Source organism: Coregonus clupeaformis, chromosome 3, assembly GCF_020615455.1.
Source record: "Coregonus clupeaformis isolate EN_2021a chromosome 3, ASM2061545v1, whole genome shotgun sequence".
Classification (NCBI taxonomy): domain Eukaryota; kingdom Metazoa; phylum Chordata; class Actinopteri; order Salmoniformes; family Salmonidae; genus Coregonus; species Coregonus clupeaformis.
The window spans coordinates 34,935,594-34,950,662 of record NC_059194.1 but is presented as its reverse complement, the minus strand read 5'-3'; the positions used below and the strand labels follow the sequence as shown (position 1 = coordinate 34,950,662).

The following is a 15,069-nucleotide window of genomic DNA, read 5'->3' as shown; positions in this document are numbered from 1 at the left end:
TAAATGTTTCTGATCAGTGAAAGATGAGCAAACGAATAAATGAGCTATACCACCTTCACTTATTTGCCCAGCCAGAAACCAATTAACCAAATAGCCTACACAGACAGAGATTCAGTGATGGGCTCATAGATAAAAGTATCACACGCTCATATTGGGTTTGAAACACAAACACACATTTCCCACCCCTTTGCAACCCTTTGTGAAATAAGAAACTAACCTGACCAAGTCATGTCTGCCTCATGACAGAAAAGAAAAGTGTCCTGAAGGAGATAGAGCTCGATTATTGGTTTGAGGAAGAGGAGGAAGGCTCCAAAAGGCAGGGGATTAAGGGAGAAAATAGAAAAGCATCCCAAAACTCAAGAGTTCTCCTCAAATGATGAAGAGGTGAAGAAGCCACCAAAGAAAAAGCTGAAGCTTGCACGACTTCAACTCTCTGTATTTAAAAGACAATACCACCGTTTTTTGACATCCCACTGGGCACACTGGTTGAATACAACATTGTTTCCAAGTCATTTCAATGAAATTAAGTTGAACCAATCGTGGAATAGACATTGAATTGACGTCTGTGCCCAGTAGGGTGGGTGCTTAATCACTTTTAACTTGATAGCAGTTCATTCCTCAAACCGAAAGAAAACTGAAAATGGGTATCCATGTTTAGCTGATTTTTAAGAATAAACATTAAATAGTGATAAAGACCCTACATCAAAAACAGGTATTATCCTTTATATTACATTATACATGTTACATTGTATTAACCTGTTACATTAGAAAGACATGCTTTACAAGTCTCAGCTTTTTCTTTCAGACATTGTCTGAAGCATGGACAAAGGACAGTATGGAGGTGCTGTCATCTCTGCCAAGGCATAACGTAAGCGCTCTTTAAAATGGTATCTAAAATTGTATCTCAAAATGCTTTGGCAGTTAGTTTTGTGTGTGTGTGTGTGTGTGTGTGTGTGTGTGTGTGTGTGTGTGAGTGTTTGATGCAAAGACACAAATGATCAGCAAATGGACAATAATATACTATTTAATATGTTTAAAACAAATACTGTAGATCAGTCTATTACTGCTATTCCAATTAACCTCTACGGGATCGGTATCTCGTATACGGGACAGTTGAGCTAACGTGCACTAATGTGATTAGCATGACCGTTGTAAGTAACAGCAAACTTTCCAGGACATAGACATGTCTTACATGGGCAGAAAGCTAAAATTCATATTCATCTAACTGCACTGTCCAATTTACAGTAGCTGTTACAGTGAAAAGATACCATGCTATTGTTTGAGGAGAGCACAACAACAACAAAACTTATCACGGCAACTGGTTTGATACATTCACATCTGAAGGTAAATAATGTACTTACATTCAGTAATCTTGCTCTGATGTGTCATCCTGAGGGTCCCAGAGATAAAATCTAGTATAGTTTTGTTTGATGAAATCCATTTTTATATTCAAATGTAGGAACTGGGTTCTACACTTTGAACACTTGCTATCTCTGGCTCCACACCCACCCCGCCCAGCCATCTAGATGTGTGAAAGTTAGTGTATAAGCTAATGATCCATCATGTATGACATTCCTGGGAGTGTGTAAACTTACATTTTGTAGTTGTGTATAATTTTTGTATGTTCTCTATAGTTATGTACTTTAAAATGTATCAATTGACCAATTCGGCACATTTAGGCAGACTTGATACAAAATAATCCAGTATTGCAATGCTTCACTGCATGGAACAAAAAACAAAATTTAAACGTTTTTTTAATTTGTATTATCTTTTACCAGATCTAATGTGTTATATTCTCCTACATTAATTTCACATTTCCACAAACTTCAAAGTGTTTCCTTTCCAATGCTATCAAGAATATGCATATCCTTGCTTCAGGTCCTGAGCTACAGTCAGTTAGATTTGGGTATGTCATTTTAGGTGAAAATGGAAAAAAAAGGGTCCGATCCTTAAGAGGTTAATTAAGCCTTGCTTTGCCACTGAAAGCAAGTTAAATTACTCCTATGCATAACAAAAGATTTGTGATAATGTTAAAGAAATCACAATTTTCAACACAATTCCAATTCCTACATGTCACTGATACTCCTGTTGAACAGGCTCAGTGTGAACTGAACAAACTTAATTATAAGAAAGGGGTATTAACCACAAATGAAAAAAGAGTACCCAATTAAATTTGTATGATGAAAGTTAAATAAAAAAAAGTATGTTCTTTTTTCACCGACCCCTTATTCAACCTGGGTCCCAGCATTAAACAAATAATAATTAGCAGAACAAAGTGACATGACACAGAGAACAGACAGAAGGTACCCCCAATACACTGGCCAGATGCTACTTTAATCTTTTATTATCTTTTATATTTTATGTATTTTTTCAGTTCAATAATTTAGCAAAGTCCCATCATTAACACATATGAACGTTGTATAATGCGGATGCCAGCCATTTGATCTCAGCTCAGTGTCGAGTGCGTACATAGTTCTCTTTTATGTTAGGATCCTATTTAATATTTTGGGGGACAAATATTAATCATTTGAGTTGATAAATTGATGTGATTTAGAAGGATCGTTAGCTGCATTGTGTTTTATATTATACAGCAATATGTTTCAATTCAAGTGCTTTTCTAGTCCGAATGAAATCCTTCTCAGGAGAATACGACAACTATTTTCTTGTTATCTATGGTTATCAAGAACATTGAATACTTTTCTCAGTGATACTGTCCCTTGAGTAATCTTACAGCCTAGCCACTGGTGTTATAGCACGTATACTGCTAATACAAACACAGACAAGAGAGTGATGCAGTCTTATCAACCAATCCCTAATGTATTTGGCATTTACATTTTAGTAATTTAGCAGACACTCTTATCCAGCAGCAATTAGGGTTAAGTGCCTTACTCAAGGATGGCAGCTAGCCTAGCGGTTATAATAATATAATATAATATGCTATTTAGCAGACGCTTTTATCCAAAGCGACTTACAGTCGTGCGTGCATACATTTTTGTGTATGGGTGGTCCCGGGGATCGAACCCACTACCTTGGCGTTACAAGCGCCGTGCTCTACCAGCTGAGCTACAGAGTTGGGCGAGTAACCGAAAGGTTGCTGGTTTGAATCACTGAGCCCACTATGTGAAAATAATCTGTCGATGTGCCCTTGAGCAAGGCACTTCATCTTATTTGCTCTGGATAAGAGTGTCTGCTAAATGACTAAAATGTAAATATGTATATGTACATGTAAGATGTACATGTAAAGGCACATTGACATATTTTTCACCTAGTCTTCTTGGGGAATCGAATCAGTTACTGGCCCAACGGTCTTACCCACTAGGCTACCTGCCACCCATTTTGCTGGGATTTTCTATGCGACGGCCGTGCCCTGGACTGTGTAGTGATTACTGTAGTAAGGGCTGTTTTGATCTCAGATTGATAATGTTGCTGGGTGTGTGTGTATCTGTAAAGGTTTGTTCTTCCTGATTTCTCTATTATGTGATATAAGAAATGTGAGTCTAAAGCAGGCTTAAACTAGCTGTCCTTCTTTTGGCCAGCTTCTTCCACAATATGGATCTCCCAGCAGCACCTCTTACTGCAGGCAGATGGGAAATGCCACCAGTCTGAGAGTTGAGGCTCCAGCCATGCTCAGTTCACCGAGATCACACATACTGTATGTGGTGACTACTGGTGTATGACTAATCCTAATGAATCTCTTATCATCTTAACAAGCTAGTTGTGAACTCAAGAGTCTTCGACATTACTAATGCAGTCAGAAAGTACATGAAGGGATTTCTATGAACAAGTTGCATGATACATATAATGATTCGCCTGCACACTGGTTGTCTACATTCATAACAACCCATGGCTCCTTATTACAGCTTACACAAATCCATAATGAAATTGCCTTTGTATTCATACATACAACACTGGTTTGCCTGGATAAGTGTTGCTGATGCATGACATAAGTACTCTCTCTGAGGGCATAGGCAGTTTAAGTGGTGTCCTTATAGGTTTAAAATATATGATTTACACTAGATGTCTCCAACCTTTTCTAGCATGACAGCTACTTAAAAATGAAACGTCGCGAGCTACACGTTTTTTTAGTGTACAAGACTGGTGGTAGCATGTGGTCGACCTGTTAGAGACCCCTGATTTACACTATATTATTTGCAACCTTTACTAGGTAGGATATTAGTTCTGTGTAATTATTCATTATTAATTCACATTGATATTACGAATCAATTACCACATACAAACGTAAAGGACTGTTTGATCCTCACAGATTCAGCACAATACAATATTACTCCCTCTCTTATGAAGTGCATTACTGAAATATAGGCAAATTATATTGATTACTGGTTAGGGTTTGATTTCAGTTCCCTGAATTGAATAAAATATGTCTACCACTTACAGCTGTGTGGTATAGCTATTGAGCATCTTCTCAACATGTCTCCGTGTAATAGGCTCTCATAGCAGTTTACAAGAGGAGTGCCTGCTGGCCTTTCTACACAGGGGCTCTTTAATGGGCATGAACTAATATTCCCATTTAGGGTTCTCTAGTTCTGAAGTGAACTTCAGTTTTCACACGAGATCACACATTTCACCACTTCATGCACCTGTTGATGAAATTACATGTTGATTATACGTTGAAGCATACCCTGTAGAGTGGTTGGTCTTGTCAGAAAAACCTAATAGTCACACTGAAGCTCCTTGAGGGGAAGATGTATGTCACTATACTCCCTAGCTCTGATGCAAGCACAATATTGACCTTAGGTCTGAACTCAACATTGGCCTTGCCCTTTTCAACCATTGATTGGATGCTGATTTAATGTAAATAATGTTTAGGGTATGGCTAATCACTCTTCTTTATTGATCAGTCATCATTTATTCAATGGGACCCTGCCTGTAATCTCAGCAGACAAAGCTAATTATCTTTGTTGACACCAATAGATATTGAATTGTTTCTGTCCAAATTAAAATCACAATTTATTCAGTTCAGAGAGTTAATTTGGTATGTTGATACCTAAGAATTTAATTGATTATGTGTTCAGATGCAGCTTGTATAGTATCTGTAACTCAACCTTTGCAATATACATATTGTTAATGTTGATGTTCGATCCGGAGTAGGCCCCATAGATACAGTGGGGGAAAAAAGTATTTAGTCAGCCACCAATTGTGCAAGTTCTCCCACTTAAAAAGATGAGAGAGGCCTGTAATTTTCATCATAGGTACACGTCAACTTTGACAGACAAAATGAGAAAAAAAATCCAGAAATTCACATTGTAGGATTTTTTATGAATTTATTTGCAAATTATGGTGGAAAATAAGTATTTGTCAATAACAAAAGTTTCTCAATACTTTGTTATATACCATTTGTTGGCAATGACACAGGTCAAACGTTTTCGGTAAGTATTCACAAGGTTTTCACACACTGTTGCTGGTATTTTGGCCCATTCCTCCATGCAGATCTCCTCTAGAGCAGTGATGTTTTGGGGCTGTCGCTGGGCAACACAGACTTTCAACCCCTCCAAAGATTTTCTATGGGGTTGAGATCTGGAGACTGGCTAGGCCAATCCAGGACCTTGAAATGCTTCTTACGAAGCCACTCCTTCGTTGCCCGGGCGGTGTGTTTGGGATCATTGTCATGCTGAAAATCCCAGCCACGTTTCATCTTCAATGCCCTTGCTGATGGAAGGAGGTTTTCACTCAAAATCTCACAATACATGGCCCCATTCATTCTTTCCTTTACACGGATCAGTCGTCCTGGTCCCTTTGCAGAAAAACAGCCCCAAAGCATGATGTTTCCACCCCCATGCTTCACAGTGGTATGGTGTTCTTTGGATGCAACTCAGCATTCTTTGTCCTCCAAACACGACGAGTTGAGTTTTTACCAAAAAGTTATATTTTGGTTTCATCTGACCATATGACATTCTCCCAATCCTCTTCTGGATCATCCAAATGCACTCTAGCAAACTTCAGACGGGCCTGGACATATAGTGGCTTAAGCAGGGGGACACGTCTGGCACTGCAGGATGTGAGTCCCTGGCGGCGTAGTGTGTTACTGATGGTAGGCTTTGTTACTTTGGTCCCAGCTCTCTGCAGGTCATTCACTAGGTCCTCCCGTGTGGTTCTGGGATTTTTGCTCACCGTTCTTGTGATCATTTTGACCCCACAGGGTGAGATCTTGCGTGGAGCCCCAGATCGAGGGAGATTATCAATGGTCTTGTATGTCTTCCATTTCCTAATAATTGCTCCCACAGTTGATTTCTTTAAACCAAGCTGCTTACCTATTGCAGATTCAGTCTTCCCAGCCTGGTGCAGGTCTACAATTTTGTTTCTGGTGTCCTTTGACAGCTCTTTGGTCTTGGCCATAATGGAGTTTGGAGTGTGACTGTTTGAGGTTGTGGACAGGTGTCTTTTATACTGATAACAAGTTCAAACAGGTGCCATTAATACAGGTAATGAGTGGAGGACAGAGGAGCCTCTTAAAGAAGAAGTTACAGGTCTGTGAGAGGCAGAAATCTTGCTTGTTTGTAGGTGACCAAATACTTATTTTCCACCATAATTTGCAAATAAATTCATAAAAAATCCTACAATGTGATTTTCTGGATTTTTTTTCCTCAATTTGTCTGTCATAGTTGACGTGTACCTATGATGAAAATTACAGGCCTCTCTCATCTTTTTAAGTGGGAGAACATGCACAATTGGTGGCTGACTAAATACTTTTTTCCCCCACTGTACTAGGTGCAAATTATGGTGGAAAAAGTATTTGATCCCATGCTGATTTTGTACGTTTGCCCACTGACAAAGACATGATCAGTCTATAGTTCTTAATGGTAGGTTTATTTGAACAGTGAGAGACAGAATAACAACAACAAAAATCAGAAAAACACATGTCAAAAATGTTGGCAATCACAGAGGTCAGACGTTTCTTGTAGTTGGCCACCAGGTTTGCACACATCTCAGGAGGGATTTTGCCCCACTCCTCTTTGCAGATCTTCACCAAGTCATTAAGGTTTCGAGGCTGACGTTTGGCAACTCGAACCTTCAGCTCCCTCCACAGATTTTCTATGTGAGTAAGGTCTGGAGACTGGCTAGGACCTTAATGTGCTTCTTCTTGAGCCACTCCTTTGTTGCCTTGGCCCTGTGTTTTGGGTCATTGTCGTGCTGGAATACCCATCCACGACCCATTTTCAATACCCTGGCTGAGGGAAGGAAGTTCTCACCCAAGATTTGACGGTACATGGCCCCGTCCATCGTCCCTTTGATGCGGTGAAGTTGTCCTGTCCCCTTAGCAGAAAAACACCCCCAAAGCATAATGCTTCCACCTCCATGTTTGACGGTGGGGATGGTGTTCTTGGGGTCATAGGCAGCATTCCTCCTCCTCCAAACACGGCGAGTTGAGTTGATGCCAAAGAGCTTAATTTTGGTCTCATCTGACCACAACTCTTTCACCCAGTTCTCCTCTGAATCATTCAGATGTTCATTGGCAAACTTCAGACGGCCCTGTATATGAGCTTTCTTGAGCAGGGGGACCTTGCGGGCGCTGCAGGATTTCAGTCCTTAACGGCGTAGTGTGTTACCAATTGTTTTCTTGGTGACTATGGTCCCAGCTGCCTTGAGATCATTGACAAGATCCTCCTGTGTAGTTCTGGGCTGATTCCTCACCGTTCTCATGATCATTGCAACTCCACGAGGTGAGATCTTGCATGGAGCCCCAGGCCGAGGGAGATTGACAGTTATTTTGTGTTTCTACCATTTGCAAATAATCGCACCAACTGTTGTCACCTTCTCACCAAGCTGCTTGGCGATGGTCTTGTAGCCCATTCCAGCCTTGTGTAGGTCTACAATCTTGTCCCTGACATCCTTGGAGAGCTCTTTGGTCTTGGCCATGGTGGAGAGTTTGGAATCTGATTGATTGATTGCTTCTGTGGACAGGTGTCTTTTATACAGGTAACAAGCTGAGATTAGGAGCACTCTCTTTAAGAGTGTGCTCCTAATATCAGCTCGTTACCTGTATAAAAGACACCTGGGAGCCAGAAATCTTTCTGATTGAGAGGGGGTCAAATACTTATTTCCCTCATTAAAATGCAAATCAATTTATAACATTTTTGACATGCGTTTTTCTGGATTTTGTTGTTGTTATTCTGTCTCTCACTGTTCAAATAAACCTACCATTAAAATTATAGACTGATCATGTCTTTGTCAGTGGGCAAACCTACAAAATCATCAGGGGATCAAATACCTTGTTCCCTCACTCTACATGCATTTTTGGTAGAGAGGTTGTGGGGCTACATTCGAAGATATTTTATGTTCGTCTTTTTTTTTTTACCCCTGCAATATCTCTATTTTGTCTTGGGTAAGTGGTTCAATATACAATTGAATAATAATGTGGACAGGAGGCATCCTTGTCCTCTACCTCTTCCCAGGCTTATTTGGTTGACTTTTGCATTTGATCCAGAGTTCAGAGTTCATTCTAAACACCAATACAGCACATTTCAGACTCAGGACCTAGGCAACATGGATACGATACATACTGTATATCAGCACATAAGCAATAATATCTCCTCCTTCATTTTGGTGATTTATGACTTATACTTTATCAGAGGGGTATCTGTTTTGGTTTTCATCTCTCTCTCTCTCTTACAGACAGGCGTAAACATACTCATTAAACCAGGATTTCTTAAGCTCTTAAACCTATCTCTTTGAAAACAGATGAAAGAACCCGTATTTACATATGAATCATCCAGCAATTAAGACACCCGCTGAGTAGGAAAACATTTAAAAGATGCAATTCCAGGACTCCATGTTCACAAACAAGGGGATAGAGATTTCGCATCCAAGCCCAGTTTACAATCGCAGTACTCACATATAGCACCAGCTAAATTCAGCAAAGGATCAGCATTTTAAAAGGAGTGTAATTAATTGCATGCACCTTGTGTCCCAGGTCTAAATCAGTCCCTGATCAGTAGGGAACAATGAAAAAAAGGAACTGGCTTCAAGGTCCAGCGTTGAGTTTGAGGGTGATAGGCACTTATGAGCTTGCTGTTTAATTTCTACAGCTTGTGTATCCTCACATTTGATCACTCATCAAAACAAATGTCAAAATGAAGGCTGAATCTGGCCTCATTAGAGTGAAGGAGGAGTTCTCCTGAACTTTGTGGTTCCCACTAGGAGCACATCGATTTGGCTGGAGACTTTCCCTCTATCAAGCAACACATGCAGCTGAAGTGACTCACAGGCATGTCTCTAACAGAATGCTTCATTACCTGTATTGTATCACCGTGCTTTTTGCATTCCCCTCACAGGCACTCTTGCCACTCTCTCAGAGCGAGCTTGGCTTGACAGCAGTAGCCAGACAGAAAAAAACACTGCTAGTCAGCTTCCTGCTGACTCCATCTCTGTGTAGTTAATTGGTTTATTCAGCAAGACTCCCAGTAGTCCCTGGTTAGCTTTATGTCCTTTCTCAATGGTTAAGACCTTAGCAACAGCTCAAGTGTCCAATCCACTCAAATGCCAGTGTTTTGGAATGAATTACCCCAAATGCAATTGGAATGAGGGTGAAAGGATAAAAGCTCTCAAATCCATTGTGTGATGGGGAAGATATTGCATTCTGATAACACATAACACAACATGTTTTTATACAATTGGGAAGGAAGGCCCCCAAAGCAAATCCCCACGAAATAACCCAGGAAAGCTGCTTTATGAAACAAAGTTGGTCATAAATACTCAAGAAAAACTATCTGCATTCATCTGTAATCTGTATGGATTTTCACCACACACTTAATAACCACCAGCTCTCTCAAAATGGCTTGCCAATAATTATTCTTACAGAGCACAATTTAGGAAGCCTACTTCCCCTGCTACATATTCATAATTACTATCTTTAAAAAATATATATTACGTTTATTTGGCAGGGACAATACACAACAAAAAGATAAGTCTCGGACCACTGAGAAAACATGTCGCATCAGATTTAGCTAATAGCTCATTTCTATCTGTAGTCCCTAAAACATCTAGACATAGGTGAACATCTAGACATAAACATAAATACATCATACAGTTAAAAAAATAATAATCAGGGCATAGAGACATGTTTCAACACAGAAGTCAAAATATTGCCCATAGAAACACATTGCTATTGGATAGAAAATGTAATATATCTAGAAATTGCACATGCTGAAATTACACCTGTGCCTTCAGAAAGTATTCATACCCCTTGACTTATTCCACATTTTGATGTGTTACAGCCTGAATTCAAAAATGTATTAAATAAATAAAATAAATCACCCATCTACACACAATGTCCCATAATGACAAAGTGAAAACATGTTTTTAGAATTTCTTCATAGAAAAAATATATAATTTACATAAGTATTCACACCCTTGTGTCAATACATGTTAGAATCACCTTTGGCAGCGATTACAGCTGTGAGTCTTTCTGGGTAAGTCTCTAAGAGCTTTGTACATCTGGATTGTACAATATGTGCCCATTATTCGTTTCAAAATTCTTCAAGCTCTGTCAAATTGGTTGTTGATCATTGCTAGACAACCATTTTCAAGTCTTGACATAGATTTTCAAGCAGATTTAAGTCAAAACTGTAACTCGACCACTCAGGAACATTTACTCTCTCTTGGTAAGCAACTCCAGTGTAGATTTGGCCTTGTATTTTACAGTAGGTTATTGTTCTGCTGAAAGGTGCATTTATGTCCCATGTGTCTGGTTGAAAGCAGACTGAACCAGGTTTTCCTCTAGGATTTTGCCTGTGCTTAGCTCCATTCCGTTTATTTTGTATCCTGAAAAACTCTGTAGTCCTTAACAATTACAAGCATACCCATAACATGATGCAGCTACCACTATGCTTGAAAATATGGAGAGTGATACTCAGTAATGTGTTGTATTGGATTTGCCCCCCCAAAATTTGTTTTTATTCAGGACAAAAAGTTATTTGTTTGCTACATTTTTTGCAGTATTACTTTAGTGTCTTGTTGCAAATAGAATGGAATGCATGAAGGGAATAAAATGTGTGGTAATGGGAGCATAAGGGATCTAAGCTGTGTGGAAAATGAAGAGATAAAGAGTGTCCTGGCGAGACTAGGACAGTTATTCCATACTGGGAGAAGATATCACCACTGCATTTAGTCTTGTGATGCGTTGACCCATTGGTCTGAGTTGAATTTCGATTCACTTCCTGCAGCTGTACTTTTCCCCTCATCTGCCCACACCCTCCGTACACCTCCCACATTCACTCCCATGAGCTCCATGGAGCTGCTGCCCGCTGATGTACTTTTCTGTCAATTGTGTAAAGGGAGATAGGAAATGCAATGTGCTTTCTTGGGCTCCATTGTATGTCAAAAAAAAGTAATTAAACACCCATTGAGGGAAAGCGAGGGTTCATGGGTCTGCTGTATCCACCTTTGAAAAGTACTGTGCTAATGCTATGTGGCTCTCTGCAAATCAAGCAGGCATGCTAACTTGCTAACTGAAATTGTAAAGGCAAAAAGGGAACAACCTTTGTCTAATCACAACTTTAACCCAGAATTGTTGTTGCAAATTCTCCGAGGCTATATTTGGTTTCAGTGCTCACAATCCTGACCTTGAGATGCCAGAATGGAAAAACAAAACCAGTTAAAATCCAAGAGGATGAAAACCTAATGATGACTTTATGTTTGGCTGTTGTGCTTATTGTGGGCCTCCTGTAGCTCAATTGGTAGAGCATGGCTCTTGCAACGTCAGGGTTGTGGGTTCGATTCCCACGGGGGGCCAGTATGAAAAAATAATATGCACTCACTAACTCTAAATCGCTCTGGATATGAGCGTCTGCTAAAAATGAAAAAAAAAAACTGTCTTTTTGAATCATAGACTGTGTTGAATGTCAAGTTAAATATACTTGAATGACTCATTGTATTTGCTTTCACAAAGACCCTAGCAATTAAGTTCCCCATTAACCAATTTGAACAAGTTACACTAAAACTCATCCTGTAATCATGAGAGACATACAGTGGGGAGAACAAGTATTTGATACACTGCTGATTTTGCAGGTTTTCCTGCTTACAAAGCATGTAGAGGTCTGTAATTGTTATCATAGGTACACTTCAACTGTGAGAGATGGAATCTAAAACAAAAATCCAGAAAATCACATTGTATGATTTTTAAGTAATTCATTTGCATTTTATTGCATCACATAAGTATTTGATACATCAGAAAAGCAGAACTTAATATTTGGTAGAGAAACCTTTGTTTGCAATTACAGAGATCATACGTTTCCTGTAGGTCTTGACCAGGTTTGCACACACTGCAGCAGGGATTTTAGCCCACTCCTCCATACAGACCTTCTCCAGATCCTTCAGGTTTCGGGGCTGTCGCTGGGCAATACGGACTTTCAGCTCCCTCCAAAGATTTTCTATTGGGTTCAGGTCTGGAGACTGGCTAGGCCACTCCAGGACCTTGAGATGCTTCTTACGTAGCCACTCCTTAGTTGCCCTGGCTGTGTGTTTCGGGTCGTTGTCATGCTGGAAGACCCAGCCACAACCCATCTTCAATGCTCTTCCTGAGTGAAGGAGGTTGTTGGCCAAGATCTCGCGATACATGGCCCCATCCATCCTCCCCTCAATACGGTGCAGTCGTCCTGTCCCCTTTGCAGAAAAGCATCCCCAAAGAATGATGTTTCCACCTCCATGCTTCACGGTTGGGATGGTGTTCTTGGGTTTGTACTCATCCTTCTTCTTCCTCCAAACACGGCGAGTGGAGTTTAGACCAAAAAGCTCTGTTTTTGTCTCATCAGACCACATGACTTTCTCCCATTCCTCCTCTGGATCATCCAGATGGTCATTGGCAAATATCAGACGGGCCTGGACATGCGCTGGCTTGAGCAGGCGGACCTTTGCGTGCACTGCAGGATTTTAATCCATGACGGCGTAGTGTGTTACTAATGGTTTTCTTTGAGACTGTGGTCCCAGCTCTCTTCAGGTCATTGACCAGGTCCTGCCGTGTAGTTCTGGGCTGATCCCTCTCCTTCCTCATGATCATTGATGCCCCACGAGGTGAGATCTTGCATGGAACCCCAGAACGAGGGTGATTGACCGTCATCTTGAACTTCTTCCATTTTCTAATAATTGCGCCAACAGTTGTTGCCTTCTCACCAAGCTGCTTGCCTATTGTCCTGTAGCCCATCCCAGCCTTGTGCAGGTCTACAATTTTATCCCTGATGTCCTTACACAGCTCTCTGGTCTTGGCCATTGTGGAGAGGTTGGAGTCTGTTTGATTGAGTGTGTGGACAGGTGTCTTTTATACAGGTAACAAGTTCAAACAGGTGCAGTTAATACAGGCAATGTGTGGAGAACAGGAGGGCTTCTTAAAGAAAAACTAACAGGTCTGTGAGAACCAGAATTCTTACTGGTTGGTAGGTGATCAAATACTTATGTCATGCAATAAAATGCAAATTAATTACTTAAAAATCATACAATGTGATTTTCTGGATTTTTGTTTTAGATTCTGTCTCTCACAGTTGAAGTGTACCTATGATAAAAATTACAGACCTCTACATTCTTTGTAAGTAGGAAAACCTGTAAAATTGGCAGTGTATCAAATATTTGTTCTCCCTTCTGTATATGTATGAGATGTAGAGAGGCATAGCCATCATGTCTCTCCATGCAGTGTCATGGCTTATCTCAGCCTTAATGGGCCTGCTGGTGTTAATGGAGTCATCTCATCAACAGGCCTACGCTACAGATGCTCATAATCACGACTCTCCATCCAAACCACCTCGTCTCTCTCTACTCTGACATCGGAAATGTGTTGATAGGAGAGGGCTTTCTGCCTGCCTCTGTCATTCTGTACTTGCTGCGTGACTTTGCACCACCTCTGTCCCCCTGTTGCTCATGTCACGGAGTGAAGAAGTTCATCGGCAGTGCTGATGTGCATCAGTGTCAAACCAGCATTCCTGCAATCCTCACAATAATTTGTTACCCTCAACTGCCAAAATAAAAAAATTAAAATTAAATAAAGGTTCTTCATTACGGCTAAATTTTACTGTGTAATTGATGTTCAGGGTTTTCCTCTAACATAATTCACAGATGAATATGATTATGCATTGGGACACTTATGATTCTTTAATGTAAAAGTTTAATAAACATGGAGAGTGATACTCCAGTCTGTAGCCAATTTTGTAACGTATAGCCTAAAATGGCTTGCACATTGTCCCTGGCAACCTTTTTCCAACTCATACGTCACAACTTGGCAGTTAGTTTTACTTGAACAATTATTATTTCTAGAGGGACTCATGAGCAAAGCTATAAAAATAAATGAATAGTATATCTCATTTTAATTTGTTTGACATGCAACATTGACTGTATCAAACTTTGCTTTTTCAACAGCGAAACAACCTGACTGATGCAAAGCAACAGGTAATATTCAAAAGAGGGAAGTGGATTATATGAACAGTTTTAGTATACACTCACAGTACAGTATATTGTACCATTGTTAATAGACGGAATGCCACCAACCAGATGATCCATAGTTAGTATTTTCAACATGTTGACCTACTAAATCAATGCCCACTTGGTTTTGACTAAACAGACGAATGGTGCATGGTGTAGTATGAAAAAAATGTACTCTGAGAAAATGATTCCACAGGAGGAGCTAATCCATTAATCCAATTATAATATCTATAATAAACATTTTGGCCCTTGAAATGAATGAATCCGTTATGATGATAAGCAAGAGCCAGATTTAATCTAATGAGGCCAGCTGAGTGAGGATTTACATGATACTTTTCTTTAGTCATTCTTAATGGGTTCCCTATAGACCCCATACATAAATAAACAGCAGCCAGAGCATGAAAACTGCTTGAAAAATTCAACATGAGCTGCTGCGTAGATATGGATTCATTTTGATTTAGTTACTGCTGGAATAGGTTATCGTCATTCCACATCATATGATTCGCTTCTTTCATTTTCAATTGTAAATAATGAGACTGCAACACAATCATTAAAACATTCAGAAATAGTGTGTAACTTATAACTAAAATGGAACTAGTTATTCAGCATTGCTCAGAGTTAACACAATAAAACATATATATATTTATA

At 39.9% G+C, this 15,069-nt stretch overlaps 1 long non-coding RNA gene across 1 annotated transcript; it reads left to right on the top strand.

The window, feature by feature from the left end:
• Positions 1 to 623: 623 nt before the first annotated feature.
• On the top strand, positions 624 to 14,800 carry LOC121547000. The gene is made up of 3 exons (XR_005996472.1): positions 624 to 712; positions 806 to 868; positions 14,359 to 14,800. It is a non-coding gene; the product is annotated as an uncharacterized LOC121547000 (long non-coding RNA).
• The last annotated feature ends 269 nt before the right edge of the window (positions 14,801 to 15,069 follow it).